A 12,480-nucleotide genomic window follows, 5' to 3' on the forward strand; every position below is an offset into this window, starting at 1 on the left:
AAGGCCAATGTTGAAAAACTTATCCTTGTTTATGTTTGTAAATAAAAAACTTCCACAAAAAAAGAAAAGAAAAAGCTTTAATTAAAATTTTTTTGTTGTCTATATCCTCAGTGCTTCTGTCTAGGTAAGTACTTAATGCATGCCTACTGGATTGAAGGTTGGAGTTATTAGTAATTTTCTTTGTATCTGCCATCTAAGAGAGAGATCACGGGTAAGGGGGGAAATTGGAGCAGAAGATTTTCCAAGGGTCAAAATTATTCTTGCATATATTTTGAAAATAAAAAAACTTCCAATAAAAAAAGAAAAGAAAAAGCTTAAATTAATTTTTTTCTTTGTATCCTCAATGCTACTGTCTAGGTAGATAGTAAGTGCTTAATGAATGCTCAGTGGATAGAAGGCTGGAGTTATTTGTAATTTTCTTTGTATCTGCCAGCTAAGGGGTGTGGGGGGAAAGAGATGAAAATGGGAACACAGGGTTTTTCAAAAGTCAGTGCTGAAAAAATTATCCTTGCATATATTTTGAAAATAAAAACTTCTAATAAAAAAAAAGAAAAGAAAAAGCTTTAATTATTTTTTTCTTTATATCCTCAGTGCTTCTATCTAGGTAGATAGTAAGTGCTTAATGAATGCTCAGTAGATAGAAAGCTGGAGTTCTTTGTAATTTTCTTTGTATCTGCCATCTAAGAAAGGGGGCGAGGATAAGTGGGAAAAATTGGAACACAAGGTTTTTCAAGGGTTAAATTTATCCTTGAATATGTTTTGTAAATTAAAAAAACTGCCATTAAAAAAATTAAAGAAAAAGCTTTAATTAATTTTTTTTCTGCATATCCTCAATGTTTCTGTTTAGGTATTTAGTAAGTGCTTAATGAATGCTTACTGGATTAAAGACTGGAGTTCTTTGTAATTTTCTTTATATCATCCATCTAAGAGAGGAGATGAGAGTAAGGGGGGGGGGAAATTGGAACACAAGATTTTTTCAAGGGTCAAAATTATCCTTGTATATTTAGAAATAAATTTCTATTAAAAAAGAAAAAGCTTTAATTAATTTTTTTTCTTTATATCCTCAGTGCTTCTGTCCAGGTAGATAATAAATGCTTAATAAATGATTATTGGATTGAAGACTGGAATTATTTGTACTTTTTTTTTGTATCCTCAGCACTTTTGCCTAGGTAGATAGATATTAAATGCTTAATGAATGCTTACTGGATTGAAGGCTGGAGTTGTTTGTAATTTGTATCTGCTATGCAGGAGAAAGTGGGGAAAGGGGGTGAAAATTGGAAAAGAGGGTTTTTCAAGGGTCAGTGGTGAAAAAATTATCCTTGCATATGTTTTGAAAATAACTTCAATTAAAAAAAAAAAAAAGAAAAAGCTTTAATTAAAAAATTTTTGTCCTTATATCCTTAATGCTTCTATCTAGGTAGATATTAAATGCTTAATGAATGTTTACTGGATTAAAGACTGGAGTTGTTTGTAATTTTCTTTGTATCTGCCATCTAAGAGACAGAGTAGGGGAAAGGGGGTGAAAATTGGAACACAGGGTTTTTCCAGGGTCAGTGCTGAAAAAATTATCCTTGGATATGTTTTGAAAAAGAACTTCAATTAAAAAAAAAAAGAAAAGAAAAAGCTTTAATTAATTTTTTTTCTTTATCCTCAGTGCTTTTGTTTAGGTAGATAGTAAGTGGTTAATGAATGCTTACTGCATTGAAGGCTGGAGTTATTTGTAATTTTCTTTTTATCTGCCATCTAAGAGAGGGGGTGAGGGTAAGAGGTGGGGAGAATTGGAACACAAGCTTTTTCAAGGGTCAAAATTATCCCTGAATATGTTATGAAAATAAAAAAACTTCCAAGAAAAAATGCTTTAATTAATTTTTTTCTCTGCATCCAGTGCTGCCGTCTAGGTAGATAGTTAGTGCTTAATGAATGCTTACTGCATTGAAGGCTGGAGTTGTTTGTAATTTTTGTACCTTCCATCTAATAGAGGGGCTAAAGATAAAGGGGAAAAATTGGAACAAAAGATTTTTCAATATTGAAAAACTTATCCTTGCATATGTTTGTAAATAAAAAACTTCCATTAAAAAAAAGAAAAGAAAAAGCTTTAATTGAATTTTTTTTCTTTATATCCTCAGTGCTTCTGTCTAGATAGGTGTTTAATGAATGCTTACTGGATTGAAGGTGGAAGTTATTTGTAATAAATTGTTCAAAGGTCAGTGTTGAAAAAAGCATCCTCGCATATGCTTTGAAAATAAAAAATTTGAATTAAAAAAAAAGAAAAAGATTTAATTAAAATTTTTTTCTTTACATCCTCAGTGCTTCTGTTTAGGTAGATAGTAAGTGCTTAATGAATGCTCATTGGATTGAAGGTTGAAGTTGTTTGTAATTTTCTTTCTATCTGCCATCTAGGAGAAAGAGTGGGGAAAAAAGGGTGAAAATTGGAACACAGGGTTTTTCAAGGGTCAGGGCTGAAAAAATTATCCTTGCATGTGTTTTGAAAATAAAAAACTTCAATTTAAAAAAAAGTAAAGAAAAAGCTCTAATTAAAATTTTTTTTCTTTATATTATCAGTGCTGCTGTCTAGGTAAATGGTAAGTGCTTAATGAATGCTCAGTGGATTGAAGGCTGGAGGATTTGTCATATTCTTAGTATCTGCCATTTAAGAGAGAGAATGAAGGTAAGGGGGGAAATTGGAACATGAGCTTTTTCAAGGGTCAAAATTATCCTTGCATATGTTTTGAAAATAAAAAAAACTTCAATTATAAAAAAAGAAAAAGAAAAAGCTTTTTTTTTTTTTTTTTTTTTTTTCTGTATCCCGTGCTTCTGTCCAGGTAGATAGTAAGTGCTTAATGAATGCTCATTGGATTGATGGTTGAAGTTCTTTGTAATTTGCTTTGTATCCTCAGTGCTTCTGTGTCCGTGGATAGAATTTTGCTGGATTGAAGTCTGGAGTTATTTTTCATATTCTTAGTATCTGCCATCTAAGAGAGGGAATGAAGGTAAGGGGGAAAATTGGAACATAAGCTTTTTCAGGGGTCAAAATTATCCTTGCATATGTTTTGAAAATAAAAAAACTTCAATTAAAAAAAAAGAAAAGAAAAAACTTTAATTATTTTTCATCACATCCTCAGTGCTGCTGTCTAGGTAGATAGTAAGTGCTTAATGAATGCTCATTGGATTGAAGGTTGAAGTTGTTTGTAATTTGATTTGTATGCTCAGTGCTTCTGTCTCGGTAGGTAGAATCTTGCTGGATTGAAGGCTGGAGCTATTTGTAATTTTCTTTGTATCTGTCATCTAGGGAAAGGGGGGGAGGGGTGAAAATTGGAACACCAGTTTTCAAGGGTCAATGTTGAAAAAAAGTATCCTTGAATATGCTTTGAAAATAAAAAGTTTGAATTAAAAAAAGAAAGCAAAAATATTTAATTTTAAAAATTATTTTTCTTTATATCTTCAGTGCTTCTGTTTAGGTAAATATTAAGTGCTTAATGAATACTTACTCAATTGAAGGCTGTAGTTGGTTGTAATTTTCTTTATATCTGCCGTCTAGGAGAAAGAGTGGGGAAAAAAGGGTGAAAATTGGAACACAGGGTTTTTCAAGGGTCAGGGCTGAAAAAATTATCCTTGCATATGTTTTGAAAATAAAAAACTTCAATTAAAAAAAAGAAAAGAAAAAGATTTAATTAATTTTTTTTCATTACATCCTCAGTGCTGCTTTCTAGGTAGATGGTAAGTGCTTAATTAATACTCAGTGGATTGAAGGCTGGAGTATTTGTCATATTCTTAGTATCTGCCATCTAAGAGAGGGAATGAAAGGGGGAAAATTGGAACACAAGCTTTTTCAAGGGTCAAAATTATCCTTGCATATGTTTTGAAAATAAAAGAAACTTCAATTATAGAAAAAGAAAAGAAAAAGCTTCAATTATTTTTTTTTCTTTGTACCTTTAGTGCTTCTGTTTAGGTAGATAGTAAGTGCTTAATTAATGCTTACTGGACTGAAGGCTAGAGTTTATAATTTTCTTTGTATCCTCAGAGCTTCTGTCTAGGTAGATAGTAGGTGCTTAATGAATGCTCATAGGATTGATGGTTGAAGTTGTCAATAATTTGCTTTGTATTCTCAGTGTTTCTGTCTCTGTAGGTAGAATCTTACTGGGTTGAAGACTGGAGCTATTTGTAATTTTCTTTGTATCTGTCATCTAAGAAAGGGAGTAAGGGGAAAGGGCCTAAAAATTGAAACACAAAATTGTTCAAGGATAAATGTTGAAAAAATTATCCTTGCATATGCTTTGAAAATAAAAAATTTAAATAAAAAAAAAGAAAAAGAAAAAAGATTTAATTAATTTTTTTTTCTTTATATCCTTAGTGCCTCTGTTTAGGTAGATAGTAAGAGCTTAATGAATGCTTGTTCAATTGAAGGCTAGAGTTGTTTGTAATTTTCTTTGTATCCTTAGTGCTTCTATCTAGTACACAGTAAGTAGATGATTATTGGGTTTAATTTTTTTTTGTATCTGCCACCTAAGAGAGCAGGTAAAGATATGGGGGGGAAATGGGAACAAAAAGTTTTTCAAAGGCCAGTGTTGAAAAAATTATCTTTGCATATGTTTGTAAATTTAAAAAAAAAAAAACTTCCATAGAAAAAGAAAAAGCTTTCATTGAAAAAAATTTTTTCTTTATATCCTCAGTGCTTCTGTCCAGGTAATTAGTAAGTGCTTAACGAATGTTTGCTGGATAAGATTGGAGTTATTAGTAATTTTCTTTGTATCTGCCATCTAAGAAAGGGAGTAAGGGGAAAGGGGGGAAATTGGACTACAATGTTTTTCAAGGGTCAAAATTATCCCGGCATATATTTTGAAAATAAAAAATTTCAATTAAAAAAAAAAAAAAAAAGAAAAAGCTTTAAGTACTTTTTCTTTCTGCATATCCAGTGCTTCTGTCTAGGTAGATAGTAAGTGCTTAATTAATGCTTATTGGATTGAAGGCTGGAGTTATTTGTAATTGTCTTTGTATCCTCAGTGTTTTTGTCTAGTAGATAGTAAGTGCTTAATTAATGCTTTCTGGATTGAAGGCTGGAGTCATTTTTTTTTCTATCTGCCATCTAAGAGAAAGTAAAGATAAGGGGGGGGTGGGGGAATTGGAACATAAGGTTTTTCAGAGATCAAAATTATCCTTGCATATGTTTTTAAAATAAAAAAAAATTCCAATTTAAAAAAATAATATAAGGCTTTAATTACATTTTTTCCCCTTTATGTCTTCAGTATTTCTGTTTAGCTAAATAAACTTAATGAATGCTTACTGGATTAAAGGCTGGCGTTATTTGTAATTTTCTTTGTATCATCAGTGTTTTTGCCTAGTAGATAGTAAGTGTTTAATGAATGCTTACTGGATTGAAGCTGGAGTTATTTCTAATTTTCTTTGTATCTGCTGTCTAAGAGAGGGGGTGAGAGTAAAGGGGGAAACTGGAACACAAAATTGTTCAAGGGTCAATGTTGGAAAAAATTATCCTTTCATATGTTTTGAAAATAAAAAAAAAACTTCAATAAAAAAAGAAAAGGAAAATCTTTTAAAATTTTTTTCTCTCTGTAATCCTCGGTAATTTTTTTTTCTAGATAGATAGTAAGTGCTTAATGAGTGTTTCCTGGATTGAAGGCTGGAGTTATTTGTAATTTTCTTGGTATCTGCCATCTAAGAGAGGGGATGAGGGTAAGGAGGGGGGATTGGACCACAAGCTTTTTCAAGGGTCAAAATTTTCCTTTCATATGTTTTGAAAATAAAAAAACTCCCATTAAATAAAAGAAAATAAAAAGCTTTAATTAATTTTTTTTCTTTGTATTCAGTTCTTCTGTCTAGGTAGATAGTAAGTGCTTAATGAATGATTACTGGGTTGAAAGCTGGAGTTATTTGTTATTTTCTTTGTGTCCTCCGTGCTTTTGTCTAGTACATAGTGTTTAATGAATGATTACTGGATTGAAGGCTGAAGCTATTTGTAATTTTTTTTTGTATCTGCCATCTAAGAGAGGGGGCAAAAATGGGGGGGGGGATTGGAACAAAAGGTTTTTCACAGGCCAGTGTTGAAAAAATTATCCTTGCATATATTTTGTAAATAAAAACCTTCCCTTTAAAAAAAAAGAAAAGAAAAAACTAATTAATTTTTTTTATTTATATTCTTAGTGCTTCTGTGTAGGTAGATAGTAAGTGCTTAATGAATGCTTACTGGATTGAAAGCTGGAGTTGTTTATAATTTTCTTTGCCAGATGGGGATGAGGGTAAGGGGAGAAATATTGGAACACAAGGTTTTTAAGGATCAATGTTGAAAAAATTATCCTTGCATTTGCTTGGAAAATAAAAATTCCAATTAAAAAAAAAAAGCTTTAATTACTTTTTTTTTTCTTTTATATCCTCAGTATTTCTGGTTAGGTAAATAGGCTTAATGAATGCTTACTGGATTGAAGGCTGGAGCTATTTGTAATTTTCTTTGTATCTGCCATCTAAGAGAGGGAGTAAAGATAAAAGGGGAAATTGGAACAAAAGATTTTTCAAAGGCCAGTGTTGAAAAAATTATTCTTGCATATGTTTGTAAATAAAAAACATCCATTAAAAAAAAAAAAAGCTTTCATTGATTTTTTTTTTTTTTTCTTTATATCCTCAGTGCTTCTGTCTAGGTAAGTGTTTAATGAATGCTTACTGGATTGAAGGCTGGAGTTATTAGTAATTTTCTTTGTATCTGACATTTAAGAGAGAGATGGCGGGTAAGGGGGGAAATTGGAACACGAGCTTTTCCAAGGGTCAAAATTATCCTTGCATATGTTTTGGAAATTAAAAACTCCAATTAAAAAAAAAGAAAAGAAAAAGCTTTAATTACTTTTTTTTTTTTTGTATCCTTAGTATTTTTCCTAGATAGATAGTAAGTGCTTAATGAATGCTTCCAGGATTGAAGGCTGGAGTGGTTTGTAATTTTTTTTTTTTTTGTATCCTCGGTGTTTCTGTCTAGGTAGATAGTGATTAATAAATGCTCAGTGGATTGAAGGCTGGAGTGGTTTGTAATTTTTTTTTTTTTGTATCCTCGGTGTTTCTGTCTAGGTAGATAGTCAGTGATTAATAAATGCTCAGTGGATTGAAGGCTGGAGGGGTTTGTTTTTTTTTTTTTTTTTATATCCTCAGTATTTTTTCCTAGGTAGATAATAAGTGCTTAATGAATGTTTACTGGATTGGGGCTGGAGTTATTTGTCTTTTTTTTTTTTTTTTTTTTTTTTTTTTTTTTTTTTTGGTATCCTCAGTATTTTTCTCTGGGTAGATAGTAAGTGCTTAATGGGTAGATAGTAAGTGCTCAGTGGATTGAAGGCTGGAGTTGTCTGTAATTTTTTTTTAATCTCAGTATTTTTTCTAGGTAGATAGTCAGTGATTAATAAATGCTCAGTGGATTGAAGGCTGGAGTTGTTTGTTTTTGTTTTTTTTTTTGTATCCTCAGTATTTTTTCCTAGGTAGATAATAAGTGCTTAATGAATGTTTACTGGATTGGGACTGGAGTTATTTGTCATTTTTTTTTCTTTTTTTTTTTTTGGTATCCTCAGTATTTTTATCTAGGTAGATAGTAAGTGCTTAATGACTGCTCAGTGGATTGAAGGCTGGAGTTATTTGTCTTTTTTTTTAATCTCAGTATTTTTTCTAGGTAGATAGTAAGTGATTAATAAATGCTCAGTGGATTGAAGGCTGGAGTTGTCTGTATTTTTTTTTTAATCTCAGTATTTTTTCTAGGTAGATAGTCAGTGATTAATAAATGCTCAGTGGATTGAAGGCTGGAGTTATTTGTCTTTTTTTTTAATCTCAGTATTTTTTCTAGGTAGATAGTAAGTGATTAATAAATGCTCAGTGGATTGAAGGCTGGAGTTGTCTGTATTTTTTTTTTAATCTCAGTATTTTTTCTAGGTAGATAGTCAGTGATTAATAAATGCTCAGTGGATTGAAGGCTGGAGTTATTTGTCTTTTTTTTTAATCTCAGTATTTTTTCTAGGTAGATAGTAAGTGATTAATAAATGCTCAGTGGATTGAAGGCTGGAGTTATTTGTCTTTTTTTTTAATCTCAGTATTTTTTCTAGGTAGGTAGTAAGTGATTAATAAATGCTCAGTGGATTGAAGGCTGGAGTTGTCTGTATTTTTTTTATCTCAGTATTTTTTCTAGGTAGATAGTGATTAATAAATGCTCGGTGGATTGAAGGCTGGAGTTATTTGTCTTTTTTTTTAATCTCAGTATTTTTTCTAGGTAGATAGTAAGTGATTAATAAATGCTCGGTGGATTGAAGGCTGGAGTTGTCTGTATTTTTTTAATCTCAGTATTTTTTCTAGGTAGATAGTAAGTGATTAATAAATGCTCGGTGGATTGAAGGCTGGAGTTGTCTGTATTTTTTTAATCTCAGTATTTTTTCTAGGTAGATAGTAAGTGATTAATAAATGCTCGGTGGATTGAAGGCTGGAGTTGTCTGTATTTTTTTATATCTCAGTATTTTTTCTAGGTAGATAGTGCTTAATTGATGCTTACCGGACTGATAACCGCGCCGAGACACCCGGTCCCTGCCCACGGACAGAGCAGGCCCAGCGAGCAGGTACCAAGCGCACACGGAGCGGCCCTGGGGTCAGGCAGGCGGCCTTTCCGGAGGGGCTTCTCTCAGAGTTTCGCTGCCCTGGGATTCAGCGCCCACAGACCCCCCACGACGGCCCCCCCGCGGCCCCCTCCCCCGGCCCCGCATAAACCCCTGCGCTTCCCGGAGGGGCCCTGTTCCGCGAGGCGGAGGGCCGGAGCCCAGTGCGGGTCATCGGGGGTTAAGCAGGGCGGCGGGAGCGGGCCGCGGGAGAAGGAAATAAATGTTCCCCCGCTTCCTACGGTTTCCGAGAATTTCGGTGATTTATTTGTGCACGAAAAGACCTGTGGAGACCATGAATTTACCTCCAGGGAACGGGCTCACAGACTCAGGTTTCCTTGACTACCGTTTGCATAAGACCCAATGGGAATAGGGGAATTGTACTGCAAGATGGAGAGAGATTGTTCGCCCAGAATGCCAGCGAGGGAGGTGGAGGGCCTGCGAGGGAGCAAATGGAGCGGCCCCCGCCGGCCCGGCCCGGGGCGGGGGCGGGGCGGGGGCAGAACCGCCTGGGGCGCCCCCTCGGTGCCAGCCCCCGTGCTGCCCAGGCCTGGGGATGCGCGAGCTCGCGTCCTCCTGACACAAAAGTGGGCAAGAAACGAGGGGGCTGCGGGAGGGGCTGAGCCAGGACTGGATGCTGAGGCTCTGCTGACCGGGCCCGTTCTCCACCACCTCGCAGCCTTCTGATCCCCCGGGCTCTGGCTGTATCCCCTAGCACCCCCTTCGGGGCCCTGCAATGGAGAGTTGGCAAAATGGCGGCATTTACGTCTCCCCAAGAGGAGCCCCTGGCAGTGCTCGTCTGTCCCTTCTCCGGGAGACCCTGCTTCTTCCAGCATCCCTCCTCGCCTGGGGGACCGGCCCTTCCTTTCTCTAGTCTCTGCTGGACCAAGCCGGGGTTCTGGCTCAGTCCAACAAGATTCCCTTTCATTAGATAAATAAATGTCTCTGATTTTTAAAATATTTTTAAGTATGATATATTTGAAAGTCTCCGATAGCTATTTGAAGGCTACACCTTGCACAACGCAAAGCTTATCCTAAAAATTGTTAAATAATTGTCTGAAAGAATGATCCAAAAAGAAGAGAAAATAAGTGGGAAAATGAGTTAAGGGAGGCAGAGCAGAGCCAGCAGTCTCACTCTCTCTTCCTGTCAAAATCCAGAGGCAAAACAAAAGTCAAGATGGCCGACACGGGCCGGGGATGCAGTGGAAGACGCGCGTGCTGGACCACGCTCCGAGCAGCCATGGGAGCAGACTGTTCTCATCTGCCCTTTCCACCCAGGGAAGAGTTCCCATGCTGGGGGGGACATCCCTCCACACACCTCTCAGTGCTCAGCCTGGTTCAGCCTGTCTGCCCAGACAGTTTTCCTGGGCGTGGCTACTGCGGGGCCACAGCTTCTGGGAACCACAGGTGAGGGTGGCTGATGGGGGATGAGCAGCCCTCAGACCAGAGGCCCCATCCCCCTCCGATATACACACAAAAGTGGCTGCCCTTACAGAAATGCTGCAAAAATCCATCTCTGTTGGGTGAGAACGTGAGGAAAATCTCAAACACCCTCGTCTGACAGGCAAGCAGTGCCCAGATTTCCCCATCAGGCAGGGAAATGCTGTCTACCATCAGTGCCATTGACCTCCCCCCCACAGGAAAACATGGGCCCATTTTCCAGGGTGCCCTGGGAGTCACTCACTGCCCCCTGGTAGTTTCTGTTTACTCTGTACCCCAGATGCTTAAGTTTTCTTTCTTGGCCCCTCTGATGCAGGATCCTGTAAGAAATACAGACTGCGGGGTGCCCCATATGACAAACCTGGTCCAGATCCCCAGGGGCCCCAGCGTCCCAGCTCAGAACTCTGGGCACTGGCGAGGGGCCAGTCCCCTCCCTCCCTCAATCACAGATCCCAGAATCACAGAGCTGAAAGCGACTTCCGAGGCTGTCATGTCAGCCCCACCTTGTTCCTAAACCAGAACCTAGTCTCCCTACAGCATTCCTTTAAGTGGTTATCTAGCTTTCACTTGACCAGCCCTAGGGAGGCGGAACCCACTATCTCCCAAGGTGACCTGCTCTACTTTTAGCCAGCTCTAATTAGTCTAATCAGGAAGAATTCTCTATAACAACAAGAAGAAATGTCTCTAATTTCCAGTCTATTTCCAGTTTTGTACTTGGGGTCCAGCCATGAAAAGGCTAACTAACCCCTGTTCCATTTGAGAGAACTTCTAATATTAAAGAAAACCAACCTCTTCCCATTAGTCTTCTCCAAGCTAAACTTCCCCATCTCCTTCAACCAAACCTAACCCAGGGCTTGACATATTCTATCACTCTCCTGTGGATATTTGTTAATAAACCCAAAAGTATTTATTAAGCACCTACTATGTGCCAAGCTCTGTGCTAGGTCCTGGGGATACAGATGTAATGAAAGAGCCTCCTCTCATAGAATTTATGAAATAAAGGGGAGACAAGTACAGTTCTCTCTTCCTCAGGCTTTCCCTATCACAGCTTTGATATATTTGGGGTTGGTAAAAGAAATTAAATGAGAATTGGGGAGTTTTGTGGAAGCTACAGATGATTAAGAAAAAGTGTAGAAACTCAGAAATGCATAAAATCTATGGATAGTGTATCATTTCAACATATCTTGTCTTTTAATACAATAAATGTACCCAAATCTTACAGAAAGATACTGTAAACAACCCATAAAAGAAAAAGGAAACATTCAGACCTCTCTGGAATGAAGGAAGATGGATTTTGTGTGGATTTTCTGGATGGCCGGGGCCACGCCCTAGCCTCCATGATGTGGTAGGAGTAGCTGTATTTGTAACAAGGAACTGGCAATGACCCCAGCCCTTATGTGGGACCAGCAGAGTGCTTGGTTTACATGTAGACATTCTGTAAGGGGTTCTGCCCTGCTAAGGACATGGTGCCTGGGATTAAATCCAAGATGTAGTTAATATTGTTCAATGCTGCTCAGAAGGTATGATTTGTGTAAGACAAAGAAGCAGAACCTCCTCTACCTTTCTGAAAGCAGACACCTAACAGACTACATTTTGTGGTCCTGTCTATGAGTGACTCCTGTAATTTAGAGTCCGATAAAACCCACTCCACCAAGTCTTTGTTTCCCTTCCCAAGGAAGACCAATGGGTCACCTCATTTAGCAGAAACTTCTGTCTTCTGTTTCATTTGCAAGAGTGTCAAGGTCAATATGATTCACTCTCTGCAATGGCGTCTGTTCATGGGTCCCTGGACAAGGTTGTCAGTGGTTAAGATAATTAAAATTCAGAGGGATCTTGGAAGCCATCAGTGTGACCCCCTCAAAACCGAGTTAAGTGCCTTGCCCAGGATAATGTGGGGAAGAGGAATCTGGGGTGGGGGGAAGGATGGACCCCAAGTCCAGTGACCACTCTGCCCCCTCAAAATAACATCATCTCAGAGTTGGAAAGAGCCTCAGAGGCTGTTTTTAATCAAATCTAAAACTTCTCCATTAATATTGATCGAAGGTATACAAGCTCTGGTTCTTAGCAGCCTCTGTCCCTCTTCGCTAATTCCCTGTCATCATCACCATGGAAACAGAAAGGAGCTCAATTTGGTCCAAAGGCCATTTTGTACTTTTCCTTTGTTTCACAGGTTGCCATGGCAGCGGAGCTCATCACCAGCTCTGCTCAACAACATGGATCATCATTGACGCATTTCAGAGAAAAGTGTTCTCTGGCCTGGACCGGTTTTCGCAACCTTTGCCCCCCTGTCCAAGCCCCTCCAGGCCCCTCCAGCCTGGTGGGAGCTAGCCTTTGCAGCTGGATGCTGGGAGGGATGTTCCTCCCTCCCACCTACATGTTACAGAGTTCAGCCCCACAGGCTTGTAGCTATCCCTCCTGC

At 37.6% G+C, this 12,480-nt stretch overlaps 1 long non-coding RNA gene across 1 annotated transcript; it reads right to left on the minus strand.

Annotated features, from left to right (window-relative positions):
• Positions 1–2,076: 2,076 nt before the first annotated feature.
• LOC141555901 (uncharacterized) lies at positions 2,077–9,055 on the minus strand. The gene is made up of 3 exons (XR_012486378.1): positions 8,927–9,055; positions 3,489–3,534; positions 2,077–2,396 (listed from the first exon to the last, which is right to left on the minus strand). It is a non-coding gene; the product is annotated as an uncharacterized LOC141555901 (long non-coding RNA).
• Positions 9,056–12,480: the final 3,425 nt, after the last annotated feature.

This window comes from Sminthopsis crassicaudata, chromosome 1, assembly GCF_048593235.1.
Source record: "Sminthopsis crassicaudata isolate SCR6 chromosome 1, ASM4859323v1, whole genome shotgun sequence".
NCBI classification, from domain to species: domain Eukaryota; kingdom Metazoa; phylum Chordata; class Mammalia; order Dasyuromorphia; family Dasyuridae; genus Sminthopsis; species Sminthopsis crassicaudata.